Here is a 17,559-nt window from a genome sequence, read left to right as displayed (position 1 = left end):
TCACCCTGTTTCTAATAAATAGCTTAAAATTATTCAAGGAAAAGTGTCCAAATACCCTAAAGTTAAGTTTGGATATACTTGGAGATAGAATGAGCTGGTACTAAACAAACTACATTGAGAGCTGGCTTGGGTTTGTTTTTCAGTGTGAGTAGCTCTTACGACCAAGCTGTGTGAGAAGGCAGAACTGGGTATTTTGGCTTCATAGAGGGCAGCAGACATCCTCTGACAGATGTTGAATTATGTTTGAGCTGGAGATAAATAGATGTTCTAAATCACTGCTTAGCTGATTTATGAGACAATATAAAGAAAATATTGTAATTTTCACAAAGTCTAACATGTAGATAGCGTCAGTATTAAATGTACAGACACTTAATAGCATCAGTATTCTAAAGTCATGGGAGTTCTTGTCTTTTAAAACTTTATTTGAAGCAGTTTTAGAAGCATCTTCTAAAGCAGAAGTCCTGTTTGTCAATGCTGATATCAGCATGAAAAAGGAAACAACCTAACAACATTACTGAAACCATGACTGAATTTCTCTCATTACTCAGAAAAACAGAATATAAATTAGAAATTGAAAAGATGCAGGAACAATTTACACAAGTAAAAGAGAACAGTCCTGACCTTCTTTTAACTTTTAAGAAACACTCCTTATGTAGCTGTCCTGAAAGGCTTGGCCCATCCTCATATACCACAGCTTGCAAGGATTTAAGAACTTTCTCCTGCTTATGATAATCTCTGCATGACTATGATAAAACACAGCTCTGCAATAAAACACTGCATTATGGCAGGGCCCTGCTTCAGCACCTACTCACTATTAAACAGCTGCCTTAGAAATTAGGTAACTATGCTTTTTTATTGCCTCCACTTTGCCTTTTTTGGGGGTAGTAAACACAGGAAAGTTATTTCCTATATACAATTGTTAAGTGGGCTATGTTTTGTTAAAATCCTGCTCCCTTGATCATCCCAACACATGCATAATTCACTTTCCAGTCTTAGTTCTTGCTTTGAGTTTAGAGGTCAAGCTTAGTTGCAATGAAGAATTTCAGTCAGAAGTTTATTTCTCTATAAAATAATTAACTTCTGTTTAATTGAGGGTGCAGAGTGGAAGCCATGAAATTCATGTAGTTAAGAGCAGAATACAAGGAAAGAAAGCTAATTCATCAGAAATATATATAGAGTTGCCCTTAACAGACTTTTGTCACTGATCTTTTATTTGAATCTCCCTAGGTGAGGAAGAGGCTGTCTGGATGTTTCAAACTAGATACAGCTTATGATTTTCTTTGTTGTATAGTGATAGACAAATTTTACAGGTATCTTGCAACTTCCTAAGAAGGGGTATTAATCCAGCTGTGTGCTTCCTGTTCCTTTCAAAAGACCTTTAAGCTAATTAATATTGCTATTAATATAGCAACAACAAAGGAACAGAATTCCCCTCACATCTACTTTACCTCACTTAAGGCCATTGTGATCCTACAGTGATCTGCCTTAGGTATTCACCTCTGGCTAGAAGGGGAGTGGGGACCATCTCCAGTGTCCTCAGGAGAAGATCTGAGTCTCCATTCCTTCACAAAAAATAGATAAAGCAATGGTAACAATGTGTAGTATTTCCTTCACAGTAGTAAAATTCATAGTCCACAGCTCCTACCCCCAAATTTTGCTATGTTATTTCAACTTATAGATTTTCTGCTGTTATATGTAATCTGAATTCAGTTACAGAAAAAAAAAAGAAAAAAATCAAACCATACATTCACACAGAGCTGCTGAAATTTCTCAGCTGATAGCTGCTTTAAAATATTCTCTTATTTCCATATAACTCTGAAATGGAAAAATCCTTAAAATTAATAATTAATTTTAGAATTACATTTGCTTGATTGTAAAATACAAATTTTCTTCTTCCTAAATGCAATGGCTTCTGGGGAATGTTATGCAATTTTGGATTAACGTCAATTCTTTACCACTGCCTGACTCTTTTTCCCTTTGTCTTGGAACTGTACCTGCCTGTCAAAGTATTGAACTGCAGCTTCTATCACCTCCTTCTTGTTTGATTTACTCAATTTTCTTCTCTTATACTTTATTATAAATCTTTGCATATAACAGTACTCTAGCCACTGACCAAAACTGCCACCTTCTTCCTAATCATGTGTTCAGTTTCTAAGATAAGATCTTTGAAAACAGCGCAGAACAAAGGATAAAGAAGCCTTTAAGTGAAACACTAATAATAATAATATTTCCAGTATTTATGTCAGGTAGCTGAGGGCAATAAAAAGAATAAATCCTGAATTACCACAACCTGTTCATGTTGTGCCTTAGTTGGGATAACTGTCAATCCTCCATCCCAAACCATAGACTATTATTTAAAAGTGACACTGCTTCCCAGTGAACAAAAAGTTGCAAAATCAGGAAATTAACCACATTTAATCATAGGCCAAATCTTAGAAAAGAAAGGAGGAATGCCTAAGGGAGTGCAGTCACTGTTTGAGACTTCGAAATCTCTGGGCATTTTCCCCTTCCAACATCAAAGTGGAGTTAGGAGAGGACTGACAACAATGAAATAAATAACTTCTGGATTATCTTGGGTTTCATTTAATTGGTATTCTGCAACATAATTATCCCATTTTCAAAGGACACTCTCCCAGTTATTTTTGTTTATTTCAGTACAATTAATTCCAGGATTATTTTGCAGTGCATAAACTGGAAACACCCAAAATGTAGTGTACTGCCAGGTGGATGTGCTGGAACATCCTCATTGCACAAGGGCAGCAAAACACTTTATTCTGGCTAATTGCAAATGTGCAGTGGCAGGCAATAATGTTTACAATGTCAGGTTCTAATGTCAGTTTCTAATCCTACATAATGCAGCATTATTTCATGCAGAATGGTGATGTTTGACCATAATGTGGCTGTATCCAGCACATGATGATATTGTATCCCACAGACGTTCACCTGGCTCTGCTTCATGGATTTTCACTGTTTCTCTACTGCTGTACAGTTTTGTAGACCCTTGTCAAGCATTTTCCTGCAATATCTTGAGAAATGTTTTGTGTCATACTGCAGTTTCAGAGACAACAGCAGATGAGACAAAACCCTGGGGGTAATCCAGCATGACTTTCCACAGGTTTGGATTGCAAAGTGAAAGTTCTTGTTTTTATGACAGTAATATTTCTCATTAAGTAGCCAGACAGTCCATGATATCACTGCAAAAGTGTAATTTTTGTATGAAATCCTGTTATTTAAAAAGTCCTGATTATCTAGCAAAGAGCTACTGCTATTGGCTAATAATGTATGGCTAACCAAAATGTTCACTAACGTATGGCTAACCAAAACCTTGCTGCAGGGGCCTGTACTGTTACAGGTACTAAACTGAAGAGGTTTATACATAAACTTGCAAACAGAAAGAACAGATAATTTTGTTTTAAGAGACAGTAGAAATATCTCAGTAAATAACTCTGTCACTTTAATTTGACACATGCTTATTTTGGGATCTGGTACTGCACATATCTTCCTGTGAGTGGTGGCCAAACCTCTATCTCCCCTTCAGGACACTATTTCAAGTGGGCAGTTTAATTACTGCCTGCATTGACTATTTTTCTGCAGGGTAGATGCACTCTGCAGTTGGTTTAGGAATACTGAGCCTTTGGCAAAGAGCAAGCATAAAATTATCTTTGGAATCTCGCCCCCAGAAAGTATTTCTAGATACCTGAAGCAGACAACTGACAGCTTTATCAAAACTTGGGAATTTGCCATGATCTAAGTACTGGAATTACTGAGGCTGTCCCTAAAATGCATGTCCTTTCTGATTGGTAGGTAAAAAATGGGAGCACAGAAATTAAGCCAGGTACTCATTTCTTTTGAAGGTACATTCTTCAATAAATGTCAACATATTAAAGTTGTCAAATGCGTTAGAGGGCAACTTTCCTAGTAACTAGGAAGTTACTAGGATATATGCTTTACATCCACTGATGGCTTTCTTCTCCTGTTAAGTTCCTCATCACTGAAAGGAAAATATTTTTGCACTCATTGCTTGCTAGAATTGCAGAAAGAGTGATTTCCTAAAATTTAACCATGAACTTGCTCATGACAGAGCCTGTTCCCACCTCAGCTTCCCCCCAAGCAGGTGTCTTGGAAAGCTGGGAAGTGTCAGCAGCTCAGTGACTACCCAGGGCCAGCTCCACCAAGTCACCACACGGGTGGTAAACTCCTACCCACAGTCCTGCTGACAGAGCTCATAGCTACCTTGAGCACCAGAGCACAGCAAACCCTCAGCACCTGCACCCCCACGGCTTCAAGGGCTCCACCAGGCTGTCCTCAAGTCCCCTTCCCAGCCAACAGGCACCAGGGCAATTCCTCACAAGGTTTCTTCACATCCACTCAGCACATTCAGGAGGTACCTCCCCCATCCTGCACTCCCTGTTCAGCAGGCTGGTTTCTGCTTTTCTAACACCAATTCCAGCATCCAGCAAATGTGTGAATTAAACCAGTGATGACAGCCAGAAGTTTCACACATCAGTTTGTGATCCCTGGGAACCTCCATTGTTATCAGAAGTGTGGTTTACTTAAATATAATATTTTGAAAATGTTTATTAAGAAAAAGATAATCATAATACAATCATTTAATTGCAAGTGGATCCAGTGTCAAAAACATGGTAAAGCACCACAGAACTCTTACTCTCCATGTCATCAGTACAAGAGCAGACTGAGTCACAGTCATTTACCACATTGTCTTGTCCAACAAAAATTTGTAGGATGAAGTGAAAATGCTCAGTGCTTATCTCATGCTCAGTGTTTCTCTATCAAGCAATTTCACTATATATATTAGAATTTATTGCAATTATTACATTGTCAAAGCATCTGTTCTGTTGGCATTTAGAATTGGATAAAGGCTGAGACATGAAAAAAAATTACTTCCGAAGCACTTAGATAAATGTCACCCCCAATGCCGACATGCCCATGCTGTGTTGGCCCTCACATTGCTTTCCCACAGGAACAACTTTATATAATCCTTTAAATAAAAGTACAAGAGATATATATGTATGTGTGTGTACGGATACCCAAAAAGTACTTCAGATAGGAAGTTTTAATGTAACAACAAATGAAGGTTGGTGTCAAAATAAAATAAAATCTCCAGAAATATTTGTTCAATTTTTCATACTGCTCCAATAACTATTGTAGGATATTACGGAGGAAAAAAATAGTAGTCCTTTTTTAATGTGACAGTGTCCCAGCTATCAGTTTGTAATAAGGACTTTGAGAAGGATTTAGCAGTGACTTGCCCAATTCTGAGCTTATATTAACCAAGATTTTTGGGACTTGGAAGAACATTATAAGCTGACAGTGGAAAGTTAAAGACACCCTAAGAAAATCTTACATATAATAAAAAGTGACAGAAGAAAATGGCAAGGCACTTTCTTACTGAAAAGGCAAGCAGTGACATGACATATAAAAGATATATAAAAGACAAAACATGCATCTGAACTATTTGCATTATGCTTATCAAAGAGTTGATTTCTAGAAATCAAACTGGCTAAGAGGTTAGACATTTACACGAATAATGAGAAAATTCTACGACATTAAAAATCCTGATTCCTGCATCAGTATGGGAACTTCAGCAAATCAAGGCTTTTGATTTTATGGGCATTACTCTAGTTGTGGTGGGAGTTAACTTAGATTAAAAAAATAGCAATTACAATAACATATAATAGCAGTGATTCATCTACTCATATACTTCCTGGCAGGCTATATGCCTTTAGTTTGGTATGACACTTTTCTGCTGGGTATATTATTTTCTATCCAGGTTTTGTTTGGGGCTTATATCTTATATCCTTTTCAGAATTTGATACCAATGTCAGAGGAGAAAACAGTGGAATGCTCTATGCTCTGGTAGAGTACCATAATCACTGCTCAGACAGTTAAATCAGAACACAAAGCCAGCCTGTGCCCAGCTGGCCAGAAGTTCAGGGGCATCCTGGCTTGTATCCAAAATAGTGTGGCAGCAGGACCAGGGCAGGGACTGTCCTGCTGCACGTGGCACTGGTGAGGCTGCACCTCGAGAGCTGTGTCCAGGGTTTGGCCTCTTGCTCCAAGGAAGACATTGAGGGGCTGGAGTGTCCAGAGAGAGACAATGGAGTTGGAAAGGGTCTGGAGAAAAAATCTGGTGAGGAGCAGCTGAGCAACCTTCAGAAAAGAAGACTGAAGGGGGGACCTTAAGGCTCTGTACAATTCCCTGACAGGAGTTTGGGGCCAGGTGGGGGTTGGACTCTCCTCCCAGGCAATTAGATATAGGAGAAAAGGAAAAGGTCTCAAGATTTACCAGGGGAGGTTTAGGTTGGACATTATGAAAATTTCTTCCCTGAAAGGGTGGTCAGTCATTGGAGCAGACTGCCCAGGGAAGTGGTGGAATACCCCTGGAGCCATTTAAAAGCCACAGAGATGTGGCACTTGGAGATATGGTTTAGAGGTGGAGCTGGGAGTGTTCAATGAATAGTTGGAGTTGGTCTTAAGGGTCTTTTCCAATCTAACTGATTCTATAAAGCACTACAGCAGTGTCTGGATTTTCCTCCCAGACAGGAACAGCAAGGAGCTGCAGCACACTGAGTGGTACAAACAGGGAAAAACCTCCCCGTCCTGGATCAGGGTTACACAGCAGCAGTACAGGTCTAAGGGGAATAGAGTCTCAAGAGAAAATCCTGCTTAATGCTGCACAGAAGCACAAGATAGCAAAAGGTACAAGACAAAGCAATTCTGGTGAGCTGAGCTATCCAGAGTAGAATTTCTCTTGTGTTACATTCCATAACAAAGAAAAAAATATAGCATGAACAAGGTTTTATGGAAAATATTTTGTTGTAGCTGACTATTCACCAATAGGAGAAAGAAGGAAATTCATGGTTTGGTTCTTTATTTTAAAGACAGGACTGCATATAAAAAGTGCATTCACTGAGCAACAGCGCCCTATTCACAGGCAGCCTTGAGGGGTACGTGTTCCCCACTAGCTCCCATTGCTCCTTCTCTGTTTAGATCAGAGTCAAGTAAAAATACTCAGGCATTCTCTCCCTCTCTGATTTCTGAAAATTCATCTCCTTTCTACCTTTTCAGGTTCTTCTCCAAAACCAGAAGCCATTTGTAGGTTCAAAATCAAGAACAGCATTTTTAATACTATTGCAAACACCAAAATTGACACTTAGAAACAATGTATTTGAAAGCAGCAATTACCCCATTTGCAGCCTATAGAAAACTTGTCTATTATTTAAAGTTTATATAATGTTAACTGTTTCATATATATTTGGAGGATTTTCTTAAAAAGCATTTGCTCCAGAAATGAGTGGCTTTTTAAAGATTACAGAACAGACTGTTTTGCATGTTGCAAGACAAATTCATCTGCATAGTTATGACTTGGACATGAGCAGCCCTGATTGAAATAAAAATTCTTATAGTTCCTATTTTATATAAGTTATGCTGCTGCAACAGCTCCCATGGGAGTGAACCAAGCACTAGTTCCAAGCTGTATCTCAGAAATTTTGCATTTTGATACTGGAAAACAATTTTTAAGGTTATGTCATAACACACTGTACTATGAAACAATGCAAGGACTTGGCAATCAGAATTGTCAATAAATACTAATAGCAATAGTCAGAAAGTAAGTTTAATGAATGATCTGTTCTGAGAACTTATGGATGTTACCTGACTTGAAGATACCATCCTTTGATCTCATTGCCTTCTGTGAACTGGGGTCTCTGTCAAAAGAGGAAAGCAAGTCTGCTTAATGCCAAACCACAGCATTAAAGAACCAACCCAGAATGGTTTAGAATGGCTTGGGTTGGAAGCCACTTTATAGATCATTGACTTGCAGCACCCTGCCACAGGCAAGGACACCTTCCACTAGACAAGGTTGCTCAGAGTCCCATCCAAAGCCATTTCCAGGGATGGAAAGACAATTCCAGGCAATCTGTCAGGGTCTTACCACCCTCACAGTAAATAATTTATTCCTTATGTCTAATATAAAACTGTCATCTCTCAATTTAAAGCCATGAACCTTGTCCTATCACTACTCCCCTCTCTGGCTCTTGTAGGCCTGCTTCAGGTATTGGAAGGGGTCCTAAGGTCTCCATGGAGCTTTCTCTTCTCCAGGATGGCCAACCCCAGCTCTCCCAGGAGAGGTGCTCTGGCACTGTGATCACTTTTGTGGCACTCTGAACACATCATTCTCATGCTGGGGACCCTGGAGCTGGATGCAACACTGCAGGTAGGATCTCACCAGAGCAGAACAGAGTGGCAAAGCCCCCTCCCTCCCCTGCTTCCCACTCTGCCTTGGATGCAGCCCTGAAAATGTTTGGCTTTCTGAGCTGCTATCACACATTGGGTTGTGCTGAGTTGCTCATCAACCAACCCTCCCAATGCTAAAGAAAACATTAAACACCCAATCAAACAACCCACATATTGCTATCAAGCAATGCTGTACAATGGAAAGCAACCCCTTTGTTCTCCCCCTAAGGCTACATCAAAGTTTCCAGGCCAGAAGCACTGGATCAATTGCTGTTCAAGGCTGCTGTATGAAATTCAGATTCAACTGGATTCTGTGCTGCTGGAACCCCTGAGGACACTTCCTCTCATCTTCCAGGATAACCAGCATCTCCTGCTGCACAGCAACACCCCAGCTGAGGCCTCAGCCCAGCACAGACTTTATCTCACTACCTTACATTATTTACCACCTCTGTCAGGCACTAAGGTACCACAGTAAGGACAACACTCCTGCAATTTTAATCTTATTGCTTCTGCTCTCGTACAAATACAGGTACACATGGCTCGAATCCTTCAATAGTGTGGAGTAGGAATAAAAACATCAAAAGCAATGAGCTATATTTAAAAATCAGAAGGGCAGTGTCTGCATTTGTAAGGTGCTGACAGTCAGCCCAGACCTGGGGTCAGCTTCAGAACCTACAACTGGAAAAATGGCCATAGCCTCCCCCAGGGGAAAAATGCAGACAGATCCTAAAAGAGTCAGTGAAACAAACTTTATACTATTATTTCACTGCAATGCAGGCACTCTGAGAGTGAACATATTCTAAAATAATATCTCTATGGCTCAGTATTGAAATAATCTCTTTGAACATAATTTTACTTTACACTCTTTTAGATTTTTTATTTTTACTGAAATGTTTTTTGATTTTATATCCTTGGAGATAAACAAATCCAAATGTTGCTTCATTAATAATCTTGGGCTGAAAAATTGAAATTGCCAAATTTATAATACAAATTTATCTATGGCCAACTTCATAGTTTTGGAAGCAAGACCCCCCTGAAAAGTATTGAGTATAGGTGCTTTATTAAAAACTCAGACATATACAGAGCCTGATCCATTACCATCCTTCATGTCCCCAAATTCTTTGCAGGTCAGTCAGGAAATTTTAGACTAATTTCTAGAAATACCACCTACCAATTAAATATTGAGGCTTGACAATTTACTGTAAAATCCTTCTGATCTCAATGGCACAGACTTGAAATTACTTCAATAATTCATATGGGCATGCATGCTATTTCATAGTCATACATTCTTGCTTGGCATTTTGAAAGGACAATATTTGTCCTGCTCAATTACAGAAAACATGAAATTACAGAGCCCCAGAAGCAAATCACCATGACAGCACAAAGTGCCTTACATCCAGTGCCATTGCTTCCCCACTTCTCACAGGGCAATTAATGGGAATGCAAAGAATGTGAATATATGAACCAAGCAAAACTCACTCTTTTGGGAAAAACTTGTGACACAGACAAGATCTGATGGGTCACTACATCAAGAGTTTAACGAGTCAAAATAGAAGCAAATTTGAGAACCCTTTGTGGATAATTCCACAGATTTTTCAAGAGGCCTGTTCTCCACAGTTCATCATGAAAAGAGTATTGGCTTGCTTTTTATGCTGCACTGATTCAAAAAGTTAGAACACATGACTGTGTCTTTAAAATGCTATTCCAGAGGATGTATCTCTTCTCACCATATTTAATTTTTAGTGGAATTTTTGCAAGTCATATGTAGGAATAATACTGAAATAAAAATAAGAAAAAAAGGCAAAGTATAGAAGTGGAATAAAATGAAACTTTTATGATGTATATCTGAAACAGAAATTATTTTAATGAATTATAACTTTTTGTTAGAAAAACTGAAATTAATTTGGAAAAAAATCCATGCTATCTGAAACCGATTGGTGAGTTTATATCAACTGCCTCTAGAATTCTCTAACTTCTGAAAAAGTTAAAGAATTTTACTTCAGAACTGACCCTTAAGAAATTAATATTTAAGCACAATACAGATGTGAAATACACATTTTGAAAATAGTAATATTTCTATCTCCTCCACCTGACTACTAGTTCCTCTCTCCCATAAAGCATTTCAAGACCTGTAACACCAAAGTACCCTTCAAATAACACTGGATTGAAGGGTTTTTTACTCTTTTATTCAGCAATAAATCTACATTTCTGCAGCAAGTACCTCTGTCCTCCTCACTGAAGGTATAAAATTTTCTATTATACACGTAAAGTAAAATATATTGTGGGATACTTTTCTAAGCAGGTAAATAACCGTATCTCCAGCAATGGGCCTTTCCTCTCAGAGAGACAGAGGAAAGTAATGGAATATATAATTTTACAGTACTAATTATAAGCGTGAACAATTTTGAAAATAAATTCTGAGGAGTAATTTCAGGAAACTAAGGCTTACAGAACATTTCTGTTAAATGTAACTGGGAACAAAACTTTTGTTGTACATGTGCTCTTGGTGTTGTGATAATATCTAGAGTGAAGGAGGGAGCCAGCAGCGTGTTTTACTTCCAATTCTGTACCCACATCCTAATTAACCCTCCCCAGCAGGGGCACATGTGCCCACAAGCTGTCCAGACACAGACATTATGCACTGACTATCCACTACTGTGTTGCCTTGCACACAGGTTTTTTTCTTGTTTTAAGCATATTCTAATCAGCTTAGAACTGAAATAATTTTGCATGCATGTCTCCAGTGAAGACAATATCAGGGCTCTAAGCACATCCAGTTCCATGACTTGATTTCTACATTATCTTTTTCAGGCCTGTCATTAACATATCAAAGCCACCTGGAGCCAATTAGTTATGTAAATTATATTTTAAAATATACTAATAACAAAGCTACATCCAGCTTTAATAATGTTACAGGACAAAAAGTTATCTCCTACTTTGGTGCTTCATCTCCCTTCACAAAACAATTTTATAGTTAAGGAATTACTTAAGCTTCCCTGAAAGAATTCATTATCTGCACCATATAAGATGCTCTGCATCCTGATATCTTTTCTAGATATCAGGATACTTTTTCTTTCCCTACACCAAGTATCATAGTAGCCACACCTGTAATGTTTTTGTGTTAAGATCACCACACCCTCATTTTAAATACTTAACCTGAAAATGGAATTTAGACATTCAGTGTGTCATAAAATAGTTGTAAAATACTGATTTTTCTTGTTTCTCTACATGACAGCCTATGAATGACTATTTTTTCTTTTATTTGCTATCAAACAGCTACCAAAAAAAAAACCTAAAACCATCTTTAGCAACATGACTGATGCCAACAGCATTTCAGGAAAAAGAAAATTGAGTTTTCTATTTTATTAGATGTCCACTAATGCCACATATGTCATCTACAATTGATTTGCTTTTATAGACAGTGACAATTACACAAATGCTGGAGTGTTTCAGGAGCTCAGAATCCTCGTATTACAGATGCTCCCTCATTCCCTCTCTGCTCTGTTCCCCGCAGCTGCAGGTCCCCGTGCCGAACCCACCCGTGCAAGGAGACCAGGGGAGCAGTCTTAGGCAAAGTAAGCACAGGCTTGCACTAAGGTGCCCTGATAGAGAAAAACAAGACATTTATCAAGCTAATTTTGGTGTTACTTCTAAGCTCCAGGTGTCAGTGACCTCACAAAATCACGAGTTTAAATAATGTTCAGCACCACCTGAGAAGGTAACTGGAATGAGATTCAGTCCTCAATAGAAAGATTTAATACCATCTCAAATACTGCTATTGTTGCTTTGCATTTTGCATCCAAAATGCAGAGTCAAACCCTTCAGGCAAAGCTTTTTCATTAAACGATATATACATTGAAAAGAATAAATGCAATGCTGCTGTATATTTTTTGTAGACAAGATGCCAAATTTAATCAGTTTGCTTCTCATGCCTGCCTGATTTGATAAGGAATGATAGCTACTGAAGGTAGCTGATAGCAAATGGTAAGATAGCATCCAAGCTACTCTTTCTTTAAAAGCCAAACAAAACCTTATCAGAAATATTATCTGTCATGAAATATTTTTATTAAAAAAAAATCAAAACTATGATCAATCAACAGCTAGCAAATATATACAATTGGAATCACTTATGTTTAATTCAGCATCTGTTATAAGAAATAAAGATCTTTACAATGGAGGAGAGAATATCCTTAGAAAAGAAAAAAAATTTCTTCTGATTAAACACCTAGTGAGACAAACCAGAAGCTGAGTAAATTTTGGAAAATTGATTATTGGTGTGAGCATAGTTCACTGTACTTTTAGTGGTTTGACTAATTACCATTTATTTCCGTTAGAATAACCTCCAGGACCTGATGCCTTACCAACAAAAGTTTAAGGAGAGGTACAAATTGACAAAAATTAGTCCTGCATCAAGAGTATACCTCTGATTTCAGCAGAGAAATATAACTACACATAGAACCTTAACATGGTTCTCTTCATCTAGGACGTCACATTCCTAATATCATGGATATGCATTGAAAGTAATTTATCTCAAAACTGAATAGTTCTTTCTTTGCTTCCTTCCTTATCTACCCAGACAGAGCTGTAAGGACCTTACTCAGTCCCTGCAAGGGAAAAGATCCTGTCCCTGCACTTGCACCCTCTTCACTTTGGGTGCAGCCATGTGGAGATGTGCTCCAGAAAGTTTTGCAGCGTGAACGTCTCGAGGTAGAAGTTTCTGTATGTCACGTACAGCTTGCACCACTAGCTTATGCTGGCAGATGACCATGAATGTCAGTGCATTAAAAGCTAACTAGAAATGCACATTTGGCACTCAGAACTACTTAGGAAAGCCACTGATTAACAGCCTTGCAGTGATGCAGAAAGGCTTCTGCTGGTCCAGCCCAATGCAAACACCCGAGCTGGTCTTTATTTAGTACATGCTGGAGCCCAGCTGCCAAAAATGATAAACAGTTCCAGCCAGATGATGATTTACTGCTGCTGTGCAGCTGTGAGCATCAGGTACAGAAATGTAGCATGCAAAAAAATGTAAAATCAGAAAGGTGCCATTGCTCTAGTCCTAGCAAAAAAACCTATTACTGTTATTTCAGAAGACTGCTGCCATTAAAGTAATTAAACACTGACAATTTTGTTCACTCCCTATTTAAGATGACTGAAGTTAGATTATATTACAACCTCCTCTATCTCTAACTCCCTGTGCAGTATAACTCCCATTCAAAAATAAATCTTGAAAGCATAATTGATTATCCAGGACAATTCTAGCCTTCATTTTCAGTTAGGAGCTGAGGTGGCAGACTGGGCAATGCTGATGAATGCTAAACAGCCTGTGACTGATTTCACACAAATACTCTGCCAGCTCTATAACACAATGGAGTATATTGAAAGCGGAAAGTAAAAAATCTATTTTAAATTATATGAAACTGAACACTGGGAGAAAATAATTAACCAATTAATTTCTAACTCTATCAAAAGCTAATTTCCTTTAATTTTTTTATCTTTCTGACAACAGCATTACTCTAAGAGGAAAAAAAAAAATCCAAACCTATTTAATCAAGTTTCAAACCGACTTTCCTAGTAGGTAATTATCTTATGTCCAGGTAAGCCTTCTTAAAATCTCATTTCCAGCTGTGAAATATTTCCCCAACATCTTGTGAGTGGCACTTGCACAGACATATCAAATATTTAATTCTTTCACAGATAATCCTCACAATTGTAAGTTTAGGCTTGCAATACATTTAGGAGTCTGTGTGAGAAATCTTGAGGTTATGAGTTGCCCAGACTACCTGAACAGAAAGAAGCTACTTGTAATAACTTTGGATAGTTCAATGAAGTGGGTTCTACTAATCCTGTAGTGAAATGCTGAAATACCTGGTGGGATAAATGCAGCTAACACACTATTAACAATTTACTTTTTCCATTTCATGCTAAATTTCCTTATTTTCATTTTTTTTCTTCCCACAACTGGAAGAATTTTTACAAAAATAACAATTCCAAGCAACTTTATTTCAGTGAATATGCAAATTACTTTGTCAATATATTTGATTTTGACAAGTTGAAAATCTAGCCTTTAATTTTTTCCTCCAATTACACAAAGGAATAACTAAGACAATAATAAAAAATACATAGATCAGTTTCAGCAGTGTTTCATGAATAAAAATCAAAAACCTAAGATCCCCAAAGTATTTGTGTTTCTTCCAGTTAGCAGTTTCCAATGGAAAACACTTCTCTCTAGTTTGAAAAGTTCTTTAAGGATTGTCAGAAATATGAAGAACCAGTGAGCCCATTGAGATGGAAGACCCATATGGAAATGTATTCCCTGATAGCCAGGAGCAAAGAGCTCCCTATCTTCTTGGTGCTACAAGACTGAAAGTCAATCTGAGGCAAATTTCATAATGGGGATAAACAAAGTGGTAAAAGGTTGCTGGCTACAGGAAAAGGTGGAAAAGTGAAGGTAATCATAAGTAAATATTTCATTTTAAAGTATTATTTTAAGACAGTCTTTGTGTATAGGAAAATAGGGCAGTACAAAATTGAATATTAATATTGCAAAAAAAACCAAGTCCATTAGAATAACAGAATACGTATACTATTTTTTTACATTTTCTGAAATGGTTGGTGTTCAGATAAAGCTTCATGAACCTAAACTGAGCCAAGGGAGATGTGAGACCACCAGAGGCTCTCCTCCAAAGACTACTAACACCAAAGAGAGATTGCTGACCTCTAAATATAGATTAGGACTCAAGAACTACCTCAAATAGCGTATTAAACACATTCCATGTCCCTTAGCTTTTGCTTTATGTTTGGCTTAAATGCATACAAATTTAGAAAAAGGTAGTTTATTCACAGTATTGCCAGCATAATCAGTGCTCTCTCCATTATTATAACATTTTTCCTGCCATTGGTGATGGCTCTATAGGAAAAAAAATTTAAAAAATAAAATACAGTGATGATTGGATGGATATAACGGGCTGAAGTACAGAAATCTGTTTTCACTCTCTGGAGCTTTGCACACTCTGTGTTGAATGAACTGCCTATTTTCAAAAGAGCAAGAAAAAATGAACCAAGATTAAGACCACTGGATGTCTGAAGTGACTGATTAACTCAATTGAAAATATTGTGTGCTTGTTCACTCTGTGTGTATGAAATTAGCTTTAAAAGAAAAATTCCATCCTTCCCCATCCCCACCAAAGTGATTCTCTGTTGAGCTGAGTCTGATAGATTTTACTCTGAGACACCAAGTGCTTCCTTAAAGACAGTGGAAATAAAGCTCTTATTCTGTGACAGGGAAGGTTAAATTCAAGCACTTTTTTTGTATTTGACATTTACAAATAGCAGAAGTCATGCAGTAATGAAATAATAATGAAATTATAAATAGGTTACTCTTCATTTAAATTGCAAAGATGTGCTTTTCTGCCTGCCTCAGAGGTCACACATGCTGGTGTACAACGACCTACTGAAAACAACTCTAGCAAAAATGGAAAGTTCAGCAAGTAGTTTACTGTCCAGTGAAATCTTCACTTACAGTCTATGTAATTTTACAGTAACAGGTATAACTTCAGTTTTGCAGTGCCTTTTATGCTGCTATCCCTGCCTGCTTGACTACTGCCAATTAATTTATCTTCCTGACCCCTAAGGGATTAAACAACTTTTCAAAATTAAATGACATTAGATGGCACAATGAGCAATAAACTAAAAAAAATTATTAAAACCTCAAACCTAACTGTTTAAGTAAATTTAAGTAATGGGGAGAACCTTCATACAGAGAAGAAAAACCCTCTTATGAAATGTATTTAATATTTAGCTCCTATTGCTGTTTATTTCTGCATATGCTAAAGGACATTTCCTCAGAGCTGGGCCTGCTGAATTGCCTTGTGAAGTTTCAGAAGTGGCAGAGAATTATCTACCCACAGTGGTTGTTCTTCTCAAGTATGTGAGACGCATTCGCACACAGCATTTAATATTCCATACACAGAACGTGGGATGGATTTTCTATTTTCAGCTGAATAAAGCTGAGGAAAAAAAAAAAGTACTGTCTTGGATTCCAGAGAAACTGTCCTATATAAATAAGCACCTCATGAGATTTTGGTTATTTATTTTTCATTTAATTCTGACAATAAATCAGCAAAATTCTATACACTGCAATTCAAAATAACTGACCTATGGTCAAATAAGGGTATTTATTTAAATGCCTAACATTTCTGTAAATGCTCAGATTAAAGTCTTACTTTGAAAGTCTTTTTTTTCCCTGCTTCTATTAAAAGTCTTATGAATTGAATATTGAAAGTAATTTTGGACTTCACTGTGAAAAATATGACCATTGAAATATTGTGATTTGCATAATTTAAGAACTATAAAAAACTTCTATAAAATCATAGGCAAGTTTTCACTTCAGAAAGAGTAGTTAATTCTAAACAATATTAAGAAAATAAATAATTTAATTTTTATTAGAAAAAAATTACTTTCTTGAGTTTAGGATAAGAGAAAATAGTTAAATTTTTTACAGTAAAAAACAAGGAAAGATGATCAATGGTCATAACTCTGGGACAGCATGCTGCATATAGTGCCTTCAATTTTAAAATAATGGCCTTTTCTTCATTTGTGAGCTGTCTTGCAAATCAGCATCTGTTTCTGTAACTTGTCCATGCCATCAGACACTGATACCTTGTAAATTCCAAAATTATTTCTTTATCTCTCTACTCCAGCTAGGGTAGGTGGATGCTGTTTTCAAGCTGTCATATTAATAGTAGGAAAAAAGAAAGAGCAGAGGTGAGAGCTCACCAATTTCGGTGTAACCAGCCCCAGGCACAGCTCCTCTCCCCAGTCACAGCATCCTCTGCTGCACCACCCTACTCGTGGGATAGATGCAGCAAATGCTCCTTCCCCAGATGGAAAGCCTGTTTGATCTACTTAGACTGTGAGCTAAGGAGCAGCAGAGGAGCAGTTTGCTCTTGAACTAAGTCACCGATTGCATTGCAGGTTTTTTTTTTGTTGGCTTTTTTTTTTTTTTTTAACTATATTTTGTACTTGCCACTGATTCCTGACTCTCATTTCAATACACAAATTCTACCAGCAAGTACCACCCTTCTTGTAAAGAAGTTTGGCTGGCCCATCCACCTGGTGGCACTCCAGCCTCTTTGTAATCTTGAGTTAATTAAAACATCTTTTTTTGAGCAAATAATTATAAAAGTGCTGCCACTAAAAACAAGTGTTTTTCTAACATTGCTTTACTTTTACTATAACACAATGGAAGGTACCTCTTCCTTTTTCCCTGGAAGCAGAAAGCATCCTCAGTGCTGAAATAAA

The 17,559-nt window shown here is 37.4% G+C and overlaps 1 long non-coding RNA gene across 1 annotated transcript in view; it reads right to left on the bottom strand.

The window, feature by feature from the left end:
• The window catches only part of LOC144246789 (uncharacterized), a 182,182-nt gene extending 164,986 nt beyond the window's left edge, over nucleotides 1-17,196 (bottom strand). Inside the window, exons 1-2 of the long non-coding RNA XR_013340492.1 lie at nucleotides 17,035-17,196; nucleotides 7,675-7,727 (exon numbers count right to left, since the gene is read on the bottom strand). This is a non-coding gene — a long non-coding RNA (uncharacterized LOC144246789). The remainder of the gene's footprint in view (nucleotides 1-7,674; nucleotides 7,728-17,034) is intronic.
• Between the last annotated feature and the right edge of the window lie 363 nt (nucleotides 17,197-17,559).

This window comes from Lonchura striata, chromosome 10 (genome assembly GCF_046129695.1).
Source record: "Lonchura striata isolate bLonStr1 chromosome 10, bLonStr1.mat, whole genome shotgun sequence".
Taxonomy (NCBI): domain Eukaryota; kingdom Metazoa; phylum Chordata; class Aves; order Passeriformes; family Estrildidae; genus Lonchura; species Lonchura striata.
The sequence above is the reverse complement of the archived record's forward strand: the minus strand, read 5'-3'. Positions and strand labels throughout refer to the sequence as shown.